The sequence below is a fragment of the Anolis sagrei genome, chromosome 13, assembly GCF_037176765.1.
Source record: "Anolis sagrei isolate rAnoSag1 chromosome 13, rAnoSag1.mat, whole genome shotgun sequence".
In the NCBI taxonomy this organism is placed as follows: domain Eukaryota; kingdom Metazoa; phylum Chordata; class Lepidosauria; order Squamata; family Dactyloidae; genus Anolis; species Anolis sagrei.
In genome coordinates this window covers 18538347-18553075 of record NC_090033.1, presented here as the reverse complement: position 1 = coordinate 18553075, position 14729 = coordinate 18538347, and the positions used below count along the sequence as shown (strand labels likewise).

Genomic DNA, 14729 nt, shown 5'->3' with positions numbered 1-14729 from the left:
AAGAGGAAATAAAGAAGGAAGGAAGGAAGGAAGGAAGGAAGGAAGGAAGGAAGGACGGAAGGAAATCAAATGGTTCTCCATCCAGAAAGGAAAGAGGAAGGAAAGGAAGGAAGGAAGGGGAGAGGAAGTCAAATGGTTCTCCATGCAGAAAGGAAACAGGAAGGAAAGAAGGAAGGAAGGAAGGAAGGAAGGAAGGAAGTCAAATGGTTCTCCATCCAGAATGGAAATAGGAAGGAAAGAAGGATGGAAGGAAGGGAGTCAAATGGTTCTCCTTCTGGAAAGGAAAGAGGAAATAGGAAGGAAGGGAGGGAGGAAGGAATCAAATGGTTCTCCATCCAGAAAGGAAAGAGGAAGGAAAGGAAGGACGGATGGGGAGAGGAAGTCAAATGGTTCTCCGTCCAGAAAGTAAAGAGGAAATAAGGAAGGAAGGAAGGAAGGAAGGAAGGAAGGAAGGAAGGAAGGAAGGAAACTCAATGTTTCTCCATCCCGAAACAGAGAAGAACGGAGAGAAGGAAAGGATGGAAGAGAAGAAAGAGGAAGAGCCAAATGGTTCTTCCTCCAGAAGCAGGTGAAGAGGGAGGAAAGGAAGGAAGGAAGGAAGGAAGGAAGGAAGGAAGGAAGGAAGGAAGGAGGAAAGGAAGGCAAAGAGGAAGGGAATGCCTGCTTTCCATACGTCTTCCGAGGAGGCAGGCGGAGTGTGCACAATGTCTGTAGGAGGCCAGGAAGAAAGGTCCCTTTGTCCACCCAAGGAAGGCCGGAGGAGCCTCCGTCCAGTTCCTCCTCGCCTTCCTTGGGGAAGGAAGCACTCGGGGGGCCAGACCCTCACCCTGACCCATGCCCAACGCCCCCCAAGATGTTCCTCTACTGGAAGAAGAGGGGGGCCTACCAGCTGGAGACCCTCCCCACCCAGGACCACCACCACCACCACCACGAGGGGGCCTCCACGGAGCGCTTCTCCTGGAGTTCGGCCCTGGACGTCACCCAGGAGACCCCAGGTAGGACCCCCACCCACAGGTCCCACTCAGGGGGTCGCCCATTGGGGTCAGCGGCCAAAGAGCCACCCTCTCCTCCCTCCCTCTCCGCTTCCTTTTTCCCCTTCCTTCCATCTTCTCTTCCTTCCTTTCTCTTCCTTCCTTCCTTCCTTCCTTCCTTCCTTCTTATGTTCCTTCATTTCTTCCTTCTTTTCACTTCCTTTTCTCTTCCTTCCTTCTTTCCTTTCTTTCTTTCCTTCTTATGTTTCCTCTTTTGTTCCTTCCCTCCTCTTCCTTTTTCTCTTCCTTCCTTTTTTCTTTTTCTTTCTTTCCTTCTTCCCGTCTTCCTTTCTTTCATTCCCATTTTCCCCTACTTTTTCCTTCTTTACTTTCATCTTTCCTTCCTTCTTTCCTTTTTTCTTTCCTTCCTTCCTTCTTTTCTTCCTTCTTTCTTTCTTTTCTTTTTCCTTCCTTCTTTCCTTCCTTCCTTCTTATGTTCCTTCATTTCTTCCTTCTTTTCACTTCCTTTTTCCCTTATTTCCTTTTTTCTTTCTTTTCTTTTTCCTTCCTTCCTTCCTTCCTTCTTTCTTTTCTTCCTTCCTTCTTTCTTTTCTTTTTCCTTCCTTCCTTCCTTCCTTCCTTCTTATGTTCCTTCATTTCTTCCTTCTTTTGACTTCCTTTTCCCCTTCTTTCCTTCTGTCCTTCCTTCCTTTATTCCTTCCTTATTATGTTCCTTTGTTTCTTCCTTTCCCTTCCTTTTCCCTTCCTTCCTTCCTTCCTTCCTTCCTTCCTTCCTTTCCTTCCTTCTTATGTTTTCTCTTTTGTTCCTTCCTCCTCTTCCTTTTTCACTTCCTTCCTTTTTCTTCTTTCCTTCCTCCTTCCCTTCTTCCTTCCTTTCATTCCCATTTTCCCCTACTTTTTTCCCTTTTTTTTCCATCTTCCTTCCTTCTTTACTTTTTTCTTTCCTTCCTTCTTTCTTTCCTTTTTTCCTTCCTTCCTTCTTAGGTTCCTTTATTTCTTCCTTCTTTTTGCTTCCTTTTTTCCTTCCTACCTTCTTTCTTCCCCTCCCCCACTCCTTTCTTCCTTCCTTTCTTCTGTCTTTTCTTTTTCCTTCCTTCTTCCCTTCTTTTTTTCCTTCCTTCCTTCCCCTTTCCCCTACATTTTCCTTCCTTCTTTCTTCCCTCCTTCTTCCCTTCTTATGTTCCTTCTTCCTATTTTCCTTCTTTCCTTCCTTTCTTTCTTCCCTTCCTCATCCTTCCTTTCTTCTTTCTTTCCCTCCTTCCTTCTTTTCTTTTTCCTTCCTTCCTTCTTATGTTTCCTCTTTTCTTCTCTCCTCTTCCTTTTTCACTTCCTTCCTTTTTCTTTTTCTTTCCTTCCTTTTCCCCTTCTTCCTTTCTTTCATTGCCATTTTCCCCTACTTTTTTCTTTCCTTCCTTTCTTCCTTTGTTCCTTCCTTCCTTCTTACTTTCTTTCCTTTGTTTCTTCCTTCTTTTCACTTCCTTTTCCCTTCCTTCTTTCTTTTCTTCTTCCTTCCTTCTAATGTTCCTTTGTTTCTTCCTTCCTTCCCTTCTTTTTTCCTTCCTTCTATCTTTTTTTCTTCCTTCCCTTACGTTCCTTCATTTCTTCCTTCCTTCTTTTATTCCTATTTTCCTTCCTTCTTTTCTTTCTTTCCTTCCTTCCTTCCTTCCTTCCTTCCTCCTCCAGTACAATCCTAGGTCACCTTGTACAACAGAATAAAGTGCTGTGATGCTGCAGCATTAATAATAATAATAATAATAATAATAATAATAATAATGCTATTAATTTTTATATTTATTATATTATTATTATATTTATTATTTATTATTGAAAATAATAATAAAATACTAAATATGGTTTTATTTTATTTTACTTAAATATATATCGTATATTTTTATGATTATTTTTATTTTTATATTTATTATATTATTTATTATATTTATTTATAATAAATATTTATTATTATTTATTATATTAATTATATTATTATTTATTCTATTTATTACATTAATTTTTATTGTATTTATTTATAAGAAATTATTATTATTATTGTATTTATAATAAATATGTATTATTATTTATTATATTAATTATATTATTATTTATTCTATTTATTTATAATAAATATGTATTATTATTTACTATATTTATTATATTATTATTTATTGTATTTATTAGATTATTATTTATTATATTCATAATAAATATTTATTATTATTTATTATATTTATTATATTGTTATTTATTATATTTATTTATTATATTATTACAGTGGGAAGGGCCCTCCAAAGGTCATCCAGTCCAACTCCATTTTGCCATAAAGGAAAGACACAATTCAATCCCTCCCGACAGATGGCCACCCAGCTAGAGTGGGAAGGGTCCCCCAAAGGGTATCCAGTCCAACTCTATTCTGACGTAAAGGAAAGACACAATTCAATCCCTCCCAATAGATGGCCACCCAGCTAGAATCGGAACAGATGGCCACCAAAGGCTATCTAGTCCAACCTTATTCTGCCATTCAATCCCTCCCAACAGATGGCCAGGCAGCCTGTTTACGGAATCCTAGAGTTGGAAGGGACCCCCAAAGGTCATCCAGTCCAACCTCATTTCGACATGAAGGAAAGGCACAATTCGATCCCTCTCGACAGATGGTCACACAGCCTGTTTAGGCAATTCTAGAGTCGGAAGGGACCCCCAAAGGCTATCCAGTCTGCCGTAAAGACACAATTCGACCCCTCCCAAGAGATGGCCACCCAGCTAGAGTCGGAAGGGACCCCCAAAGGCTATCCAGTCCACCTCCGTTCTGTCCTAAAGGAGAGATACAATTCGATCCCTCCCAACAGATGGCCAGGCAGCCTGTTTACAGAATCCTAGAGTTGGAAGGGACCCCAAAGGTCATCCAGTCCAACCTCATTTCGACATGAAGGAAAGGCACAATTCAATCCCTCTCGACAGATGACCACCCAGCCTGTTTACAGAAACCTAGAGTTAGAAAGGGACCCCAAAGGCTATCCAGTCTGCTGTAAAGGAAAGACACAATTCGATCCCTCTCGACAGATGGCCACCCAGCTAGAGTGGGAAGGGCCCCCCAAAGGCTATCCAGTCCAACTCTATTCTGTCCTAAAAGAAAGACACAATTCAATCCCTCCCGACAGATGGCCAGGCAGCCTATTTACGGCATCCTAGAGTCGGAAGGGCCCCCCAAAGGCTATCCAGTCTGCCATAAAGACACAATTCGATCCCTCCCAACAGATGGCCACCCAGCTAGAGTCGGAAGAGCCCCCCAAAAGCTATCCTGTCCCACTCCATTCTGTCCTAAAGGAAAGACACAATTTAATCCCTCCCGACAGATGGCCACACAGCCTGTGTACGGCATCCTAGAGTTGGAAGGGACCCCCAAAGGTCATCCGGTCCAGCCTCATATTGAGATGTAGGAAAGACACAATTCAATCCCTCCTGACAGATGGCCATGCGGCCTGTTTACGGCATCCTAGAGTCGGAAGGGACTCCCAAAGGCTATCCAGTCCAACCTTATTCTGCCATTCAATCCCTCCCAACAGATGGCCACTCAGCTAAAGTCGGAAGGGCCCCCCAAAGGTCATCCAGTCCACCTCCATTCTGTCCTATAGGAAAGACACAATTCAATCCCTCCCAACAGATGGCCAAACAGCCTGTTTACGGCATCCTGGAGTTGGAAGGGACCCCAAAGGTCATCCAGTCCAATCTCATGTTGATATGAAGGAAAGACACAATTCAATCCCTCCCAACAGATGGCCACACAGCCTGTTTACAGAATCCTAGAGTTAGAAAGGGACCCCAAAGGCTATCCAGTCTGCTGTAAAGGAAACACAATTCGATCCCTCCCGACAGATGGCCATGCAGCCTGTTTACGGCATCCTAGAGTCAGAAGGGACCACCAAAGGCTGTCCAGTCTGCCATAAAGGAAAGACACAATTCGATCCCTCTCGACAGATGGCCACCCAGCTAGAGTTGGAAGGGCCCCCCCAAAGGCTATCCAGTCCAACTCTGTTCTGCCCTAAAAGAAAGACACAATTCGATCCCTCCCAACAGATGGCCAGGCAGTTTGTTTACGGAATCCTAGTCGGAAGGGACCCCCAAAGGCTATCCAGTCTGCTGTAGGACCCCCAAAGGCTATCCAGTCCAACTCCATTCTGTCCTAAAGGAGAGACACAATTCGATCCCTCCCAACAGATGGCCAGGCAGCCTGTTTACGCAATCCTAGAGTTGGAAGGGACCCCCAAAGGCTATCCAGTCCAACTCCATTCTGCTGTAAAGCAGAGACACAATTCGATCCCTCCTGACAGATGGCCAGAGGGTCAGTCTGATCTTTTTTTATGGCTTTTGCAAGGCGATTTCCGCCTTTCTCGGCTCTCTCTTTGTGCATTCCTTCTCTGATGAGGATGATGATGATGAGGATGATGCAGAACGGGCAAGCGGCCACCGCCATTCCGAGGAGGCGGCCAATGGGAAGCCTGTTGCCAGGCGAGTGGCCCCTCCATCGTCCACAGAGGCCCCATTGTTCCCGAGGGTCGGACGGCGGGGGCCCCTTCGGAGCGTGGGACGGCCAACACATTGCTCTCTCAGGCCCAGAAAGGAATAATAGGGGCCCCCAAAGGCCATCTAGTCCAACCCCATGCATTATTATTTTTTATTATTTATGTATTATTATTATTATTAAGACATCACCCACTTACAATGGGGAAAGGGGCCCCCAAAGGCCATCTAGTCCAACCCCATTATTATTATTATTATTATTATTATTATTATTAGTACTATTATTGTTATTGTCATTATTTATTTTGCAATTTTTCTCCCCATAATGGGACTCAAAAAGTCCAAAGGAAGCCATCACCCACTTACGATTGGAAAAGGGTCCCCCAAAGGCCATCTAGTCCAACTCCATTATTATTATTGTTGTTGTTGTTTTCATTGTTTATTTATATTGCAATTTTAGATAGAGAGAGAGAGAGAGCGAGATGTCAGATAATGGATGGATGGATGGATGCATGGATGGATGGGGAGATAGATAGATGGATGGATAGATAGATAGATAGATAGATAGATAGATGATGTCAGATAATGGATGGATGGATGGATGGATGGATGGATAGATAAATAGATAGATAGATTGTTTGTTTGATTGATCAATGATGTCAGATAATGGATGGATGGATGGATAGATCGATTGATCGATTGATCGATTGATCAGTGATGTCAGATAATGGATGGATGGATGCATGGATGGATGGGGAGATAGATAGATAGATAGATAGATAGATAGATAGATAGATGATGTCAGATAATGAATGGATGGATGGATGGATGGATGGATAGATAGATAGACAGACAGACAGATAGATAGATAGATGGATCGATAGATCGATTGATCGATGATGTCAGATAATGGATGGATGGATGGGTAGATAGAAAAATAGATAGATAGATAGATAGATAGATAGATAGATAGATAGACAGACAGACAGACAGACAGACAGATAGATAGATAGATAGATCGATGATGTCAGATAATGGATGGATGGATGGATGGATGGATGGATGGATAGATAGATAGATAGATAGATAGATCAATAGATCAATAGATCAATTGATCGATGATGTCAGATAACGAATGGATAGATAGATAGATAGATAGATAGATAGATAGACAGACAGATGTCAGATAATGGATGGATAGATAGATAGATAGATAGATAAATAGACAGATAGATCGATAGATGGATAGATCGATTAATTGATTGATTGATTGATCAATGATGTCAGATAATGGATGGATAGATGATAGATAGATAGATTGATTGATAGATTGATAGATTGATAGATTGATGATGTCAGATAATGGATGGATGGATAGATAGATAGATAGATTGATAGATAGATAGATAGATAGATCGATTGATGATGTCAGATAATGGATGGATAGATTGATTGATTGATCGATTGATCGATGATGTCAGATAATGGATGGATGGATGGATAGAGAATATATAGATTGATAAGGAATAGGAATACAAGATAGATAGATAGATAGATAGATAGGTAGGTAGATAAATGATATATAGAAATAAATAGATAAATAGATGATACATAGAGATAAATAGATAGATAGATAGATAGATATAAATAGATAGATATAAATAGATATAGATAGATAGATAGATGATACATAGAGATAGATTGATATATGATGCATAATATAAATAGATAAATAGAGAGATGATAGATAGATAGATAGATAGATAGATAGATAGATAGATAGATAGACAGACAATAGCGATGATGGATGGATGGATGGTTTGGACACTGAGGACAACTGATAGAGAGAGAGAGAGAGAGAGAGGTAGATAGAAGAAGAGATGATGGATGGATGGGTGGATGAATAGATAGATCCATTGATCGATTGATAGATCGATGATGTCAGATAATGGATGGATAGATTGAGAGATGACAGGTAGGTTTTCACAGGTGGATAGACGGACAGGTCATAGAGATGACAGATGAGAGAGAGAGAGAGAGAGAGAGAGATGGCTAGATATTGTTTTCCAAGGGAGCCCAGGGTTATTTTTGCCAGACAAAAGCCGTGACAATAGGATTGGCCCTCCAGATTAGTCCGGCTGGGGAGATTATCACAGCTTGCAAATCCCTTCTGGGGATGATACGGGTTCCAGAGGGGGGCACAGAGTCGTTGTCGTCGTTGCAAGCCAGGCGGCCTGCAGAGATTTCCAGGCTGGACTTGGAGCGGGTCCCATACCAAGGCTGGGGCTTGGGACCCCCTCCTCCCTGTAATTAACTTAGTGGGGACTTCGTGCCGTTAGGTGACGGCTCCAAAGGCGATTAGGCAAATGCCACCATTGCATGCCTGGTCCCTCAAGGAGATGCTGGTCGGGACTACAACTCCCAGAAGCCCCTGCTCCCATGGCCTCTTGCATCTCTCATGTTGTCTATCACTCACCTCTATTTCTACCTATCTATTCACATATATCTGTTAGTAATCTATTTATCCATCTACCCATCCACTGATCGATATCTATCAGCTTTCTATCCATTAATACATTTATCTATACCCATCAGCAATCTATGTATCATTTATCTATCCATCCATCCATCCATCCATCTATCTATACACAGACCTAAATTTGCTATCCATCTATCTATCTGTCTGTCTGTCTGTCTGTCTGTCTACCTTCCTACCTATCCATCTATCCATGTACCGACATATATCTGCTATCCATCCATCCATCTATCCACTGGCCTATATCTGCAAACAGTCTATCTGTCTGTCTGTCCGTCCGTCCATCTGTCCATCCATCCATCCACTGACCTATATCTGCGATCTATCTATCTATCCATCCATCCATCCATCATCCCTACTATCTCCACTATCTATCTATCTATCTATCTATCTATCTATCTACCTACCTATCCATCCATCCATCCATCCATCCGTCATCTCTACTATCTCTATCTCTCTATCCATAATCTCTACTATCTATCTGTCTATCCATCCATCCGTCATCTCTACTATCTCTCTATCTCTCTATCCATAATCTCTACTATCTATCTATCTATCTATCTATCTATCTATCTATCTATCTATCTATCCGTCCGTCCGTCCGTCCGTCCGTCATCTCTACTATCTCTCTATCTCTCTATCCATAATCTCTACTATCTATCTATCTATCTGTCTATCCATCCGTCCATCATCTCTACTATCTCTCTATCTATCCATCCATCCATCCATCATCTCTACTATCTATCCATCCATCCAACATCTCTACTATCTTTCTATCTATCCATCCATCCATCCATCCATCCATCATCTCTACTATCTCTACTATCTATCTATCTATCTATCTATCTATCTATCTATGTAGCTATCTATCTATCCATCCATTCATCCATCCACTGACCTATATCTACTGTCTACCTACGTATCAATCTATCTATCTATCTATCTATCTATCTATCTATCTATCTATCCACTGACTTATATCTACTGTCTACCTATGTATCAATCAATCAATCAGTCAATCTATCTATCTATCTATCTATCTATCTATCTATTTTATCTATCATCCATTCGTCCATCCATCCATCCATCTATCCATCCACCTATCATCTATCTAACTATCTACCCATGAATCTATCTCTCTATCTATCCAACCATCTCTATCCATCCATCCATCCATCCATCCATCTATGTATATTATCTATCTATCTATTTATCTAGCTATCTATCCATCAACCTGACTTATATCTACTATCTACCAATTCATCCATCCATCCATCTACCCACTGACCTATGTCATCTATCTGTCTGTCTGTCAATCCGTCCATCCATCCATCCACTGACCTATATCATCTATCCATCCATCTATCCACTGAGCTGTATCTGCAATCTATCTATCTATCTATCTATCTATCTATCTATCTATCTATCTATCTATCTATCTTATCTATCATCCATTTGTCCATCCATCCATCCATCCATCCATCTATCTATATCATCTATCTAACTATCCATTCACCCATGAATCTATCCATCCATCCATCCATCCATCCATCCATCCATCCATCCATCATCTCTACTATCTCTAGTATCTATACTATCTATCTATCTATCTATCTATTGATCTATTCATCCATCCATCTATCCATCCATCCATCATCTCTACTATCTCTATCTATCTATCTATCTATCTATCCATCCATCCATCCATCTATCCATTCATCTATCCACTGACCTATATCTACTGTCTACCTATGTACCAATCTATCTATCTATCTATCTATCTATCTATCTATCTATCTGTTCACCTGCCTACCCATATATCATCTATCCACCCATCCTATATCTATATCTATCAGCTATCTATATCTATCCATCCATCTATCTGCTATCTATCTATCTTCCCATCCACCATCTATTAATCCATCCTCTATCTATATCTATCTGTCATTTATTTATCTATCTAGGCACTTGCCTATGTATACATCATCCATCCTATATCTATATCTATCAGCTATTTGTCTATCTATCCATCCATCCATCCATGCATTGACCCATATCTGCTAGCTAGCTATCTATCTTACTTAGGCGATCCCTCGTTGGACGAGTAAGATGGTCTTCCATTATGGATTTCCTTGTGGGTCCGCATGTGGCTGTGGAGCCCTATTCTTGCTCTGCATCTTCTTCCGCAGTGAGGGCATTGGTTTCCAGGTGGAAGGCGGTCCCGGTCGGGGTTGGCTTGACGCGCCTTCCTCCTGGCACGTTTCTCTCTTTCACCCTCCACTCGTGCCTCCTCAAATTCTGCAGCACTGCTGGTCACAGCTGACCTCCAGCTGGAGCGCTCAAGGGCCAGGGCTTCCCAGTTCTCAGTGTCTATGCCAGAGTTTTTAAGGTTGGCTTTGAGCCCATCTTTAAATCTCTTTTCCTGTCCACCAACGTTTCGTTTTCCGTTCTTAAGTTCGGAGTAGAGCAACTGCTTTGGGAGACGGTGGTCGGGCATCCGGACAACGTGGCCTGTCCAGCGGAGTTGATGTTGGAGGACCATTGCTTCAATGCTGGTGGTCTTTGCTTCTTCCAGCACACTGACGTTTGTCCGCTTGTCTTCCCAGGAGATTTGCAGGATTTTCCGGAGGCAGCGCTGATGGAATCGTTCCAGGAGCTGCATGTGACGTCTGTAGACAGTCCACGTCTCACAGGCATAGAGCAGGGTTGGGAGGACAATAGCTTTATAGACAAGCACCTTAGTATCCCTACGGATGTCCCGGTCCTCAAACACTCTCTGCTTCATTCTGGAAAATGCTGCATTTGCAGAGCTCAGGCGGTGTTGTATTTCGGCGTCGATGTTGACTTTGGTGGAGAGGTGGCTGCCAAGGTAGCGGAAATGGTCCACATTTTCTAATGTTACACCATTAAGCTGCATCACTGGCATTGGAGAGGGATTGGCTGGTGACTGCTGGAACAGCACTTTGGTTTTTTCAATGTTCAATGACAGGCCGAGCTTCTCGTATGCTTCTGCAAAGGTGTTGAGAGTGGCTTGTAGATCTTCTTCTGAATGCGCACAGACGACGTTGTCATCAGCATACTGGAGTTCTATAACAGATGTTGTTGTGACCTTGGTTTTGGCTTTCAGTCTGCTGAGGTTGAATAGCTTGCCGTCTGTCCGATAGATGATTTCCACTCCGGTGGGAAGCTTCCCATCAACAAGGTGAAGTATCATAGCAATGAAGATGGAGAATAAAGTTGGGGCAATAACACATCATTCCTGTTTGACACCCGATTCCACCTTAAATGGGTCACTTTGGGAGCCATTGCTATCCAAGACTGTTGCCATCATGTCATCGTGGAGGAGCCGCAGGATGTTCACGAATTTGCTTGGGCACCCGATTTTTTGGAGGATGGTCCAGAGAGCGCTGCGGTTCACTGTGTCGAATGCCTTTGCAAGGTCGATGAATGCCATGGACAGAGGTTGGTTTTGTTCCCTGCATTTTTCTTGGAGTTGTCGTGCAGTGAAGATCATGTCCACAGTTCCTCTGGAGGGGCGGAAGCCGTTCTGGGATTCTGGGAGGGTGTCTTCTGAGAGGGGCAGAAGGCGGTTTGCAAGGATTCTTGCGAGGATTTTCCCAGCGGAGGTTAGAAGGGAGATACCTCGATAGTTTCCGCAGTCTGTTCTTTCCCCTTTTTTGAAGAGGGTGATGATGGTGGCATCCTTGAAATCTGCTGGGATTTTCTCGGTCACCCACACTTTTTCTATGAGCTGGTGGAGTTGGTGTGTCAGCTCAGGTCCTCCCTCTTTAAAGATTTCAGCAGGGATCCCATCCGGTCCGCTGGCTTTGTTATTCTTTTGTTGGCTGATGGCATTGCTGATTTCTTCCAAACTAGGCACTGCTGCAAGCTCATCCCTGGTTTGTTGTTGCTATCTATCTATCTATCTATCTATCCATCCATCCATCCATCCATCTCTCTCTCTCTACCTTCCTACTTGTGAATTTGGAGCATTTCAGCTGAGACTTCCTTTTGGGGACTGCTCCTGGCACCCCAAACCCTTGGAGGGCTTTTCAGAATAGGTCAGTGACCCTTCTCTCATCCTTTTTCAGAGGAACGGTCCGTTGCTGCGGAGGAAGAAGAGGAAGAGGAGGAGGAAGAGGAGGAGGAGGCCCTTCAGTGCCAGAACCCCGGCTGCCCAGGCAGGCGGAGGGCCCTCAAGGTAAACCCACGGCATTCCCCTCCCTTTAAAGTATCTATACTGCCCAGGGGGTCCCATAAGATGCCCAGAACCTGCCCTCCATACACCCATCCATCTGTCATCTATCTATTCTTCCATTATCTGTCACCTATTTGTCATTAGATATCCATCCATCTATCAATTCCTCCATTACCTATCTGTCATCTTTATCTATTCATCCAACTATATTTATCTATCAGTCATCTATTCATACTCTACATATATCAATCATCTATCTATCTATCTGTCTATATGTCTGTCTATATGTCTATCTATCCAACCATCTCTATCCATCCATAATCTCTACTATCTATCTATCTATCTATCTATCTATCTATCTATCCATCTATCTATCCATCCACCCCTCTCTCTCTATATATATATCCACCTATCTATATATCTCATCCCCCCTCTCTCCATCAATCCATCCATCTATAGGAATAATCTGTCTATCTATCTATCTATCTATCTATCTATCTATCTATTCATCCATCTATATTATCTCTTATCCATCTGTCCATCCATCCATCTATCCATCCACCTATCTATATAATCTATCTATCCATTCACCAATGAATCTATCTATCTATCTATCTATCAATCATCTATCCATCCATCCATCCATCTATATTATCTATCTATCTATCTGTCTGTCTGTCTGTCTATCTATCTATCTGTCTGTCTATCAATTTATCCATCCATCCATCTATATAGCATCCTTCCATCCATCCATCCATCTATTCATCCATCCATCCATCCATCCATCCATCTATCTATATCATCTATCTAACTATCCATTCACCCATGAATCAATCAATCTATCCATCAATCTATCTATCCAACCATCTCTATCCATCCATCCATCTATATATATTATCTATCTATCTATCTATCTATCTATCCATCCATCCATCCATCCATCCATCCATCTATATTATCTATCATCCATCCGTCCATCCATCTATCCACCCACCCACCTATCTATATCATCTATCTATCTATCTATCTATCTATCTATCTATCTATCCATCCATCCATCCATGAACCTATATATATATATATATCATCCATCCATCTATCTATCCATCAATCAATCCATTGATCCATCCATCTCTGTATCATCTATCTATTTATCTATTCATCCATCCATCTATCCACCCACCTATCTATATCATCTATCTATATCTATCCATCCATCCATCCATCCATCCATTTGTCCATTCATCTATCCATGCTCCTATCTATATATATCATCAATCCATTGATCCATCCGTCTCTGTATCATCTATCTATCTATCTATCTATCTATCTATCTATTTATCCATCCATCCATCCGTCCATCCATCTATATTATCCATCCATCCAACTATCTTGTATATCATCCATGTATCAATCAATCAATCAATCAATCCATTGATCCATCCACTTATCTATATCATCTATCTATCTATCTATCTATCTATCTATCTATCTATTCATCCATCCATCCATCCATCTATATTATCTATCCATCCATCCATCTGACCATTCATCTATCCATCCACCTATCTATATATATCATCCATCCATCTATCTATCTATCTATCTATCTATCTATCTATCTATCTATCTATCTATCTATCCATCAATCAGTCAATCCATTGATCCATCCATCTGTATCATCTATCTATCTATATATCTATCTATCCATCCATCCATCTATATTATCTATCCATCCACCTATCTTGTATATCATCCATGCATCAATCAATCAATCAATCAATCAATCAATCAATCAATCCATTGATCCATCCATCTATCTGTATCATCTATCTATCTATCTATCAATCATCTATCTATCTATCCATCCATCCATTAATCAATCCATCCATCTGTCCATTCATCTATCCATCCACCTATCTATATATATCATCCATCTATCTCTCTATCTCTCTATCTATCTATCTATCTATCTATCTATCTATCCATCCATCCATCCATCAATCCATTGATCCATCCATCTATCTGTATCATCTATCTATCTATCTATCTATCTATCTATCTATCTATCTATCTATCTATCTATCTATCCATCTATTCAACCATCCATATTATCTATCTATCCATCCATCCATTCATCTATCCATCCACCTATCTATACATATCATCCGTCTATCAATCAATCAATCAATCCATCGATCCATCCACCTCTCTATCATCTCTCTCTCTCTATCCATCCATCTATTCAATCCTCCTCGACAGATGTCCACGCAGCTTGTTTACAACATCCTAGAGTTGTAAGGGACCCCCCGCCAAGGGGACATCCAGCCCAACCCCATTCTAAAGGAAGACACCATTCAATCCCTCCTGTCGATGACCTCCCTGCGTCCCTCCGAGACTGAAGGAGTGCCTCCCGCTCTGAGCCTAATTGCCGCTAATGGAAATCTGGGGAGGATTTAGAGCCTATTATCCCCCCCCCTTCCCTCCTTCC

The 14729-nt window shown here is 41.8% G+C and overlaps 1 pseudogene; it reads left to right on the top strand.

Moving 5' to 3' along the window:
* The first annotated feature begins 853 nt into the window (after positions 1–853).
* Positions 854–14317, top strand: LOC137097774 (dynein heavy chain-like; annotated as a pseudogene).
* Positions 14318–14729: the final 412 nt, after the last annotated feature.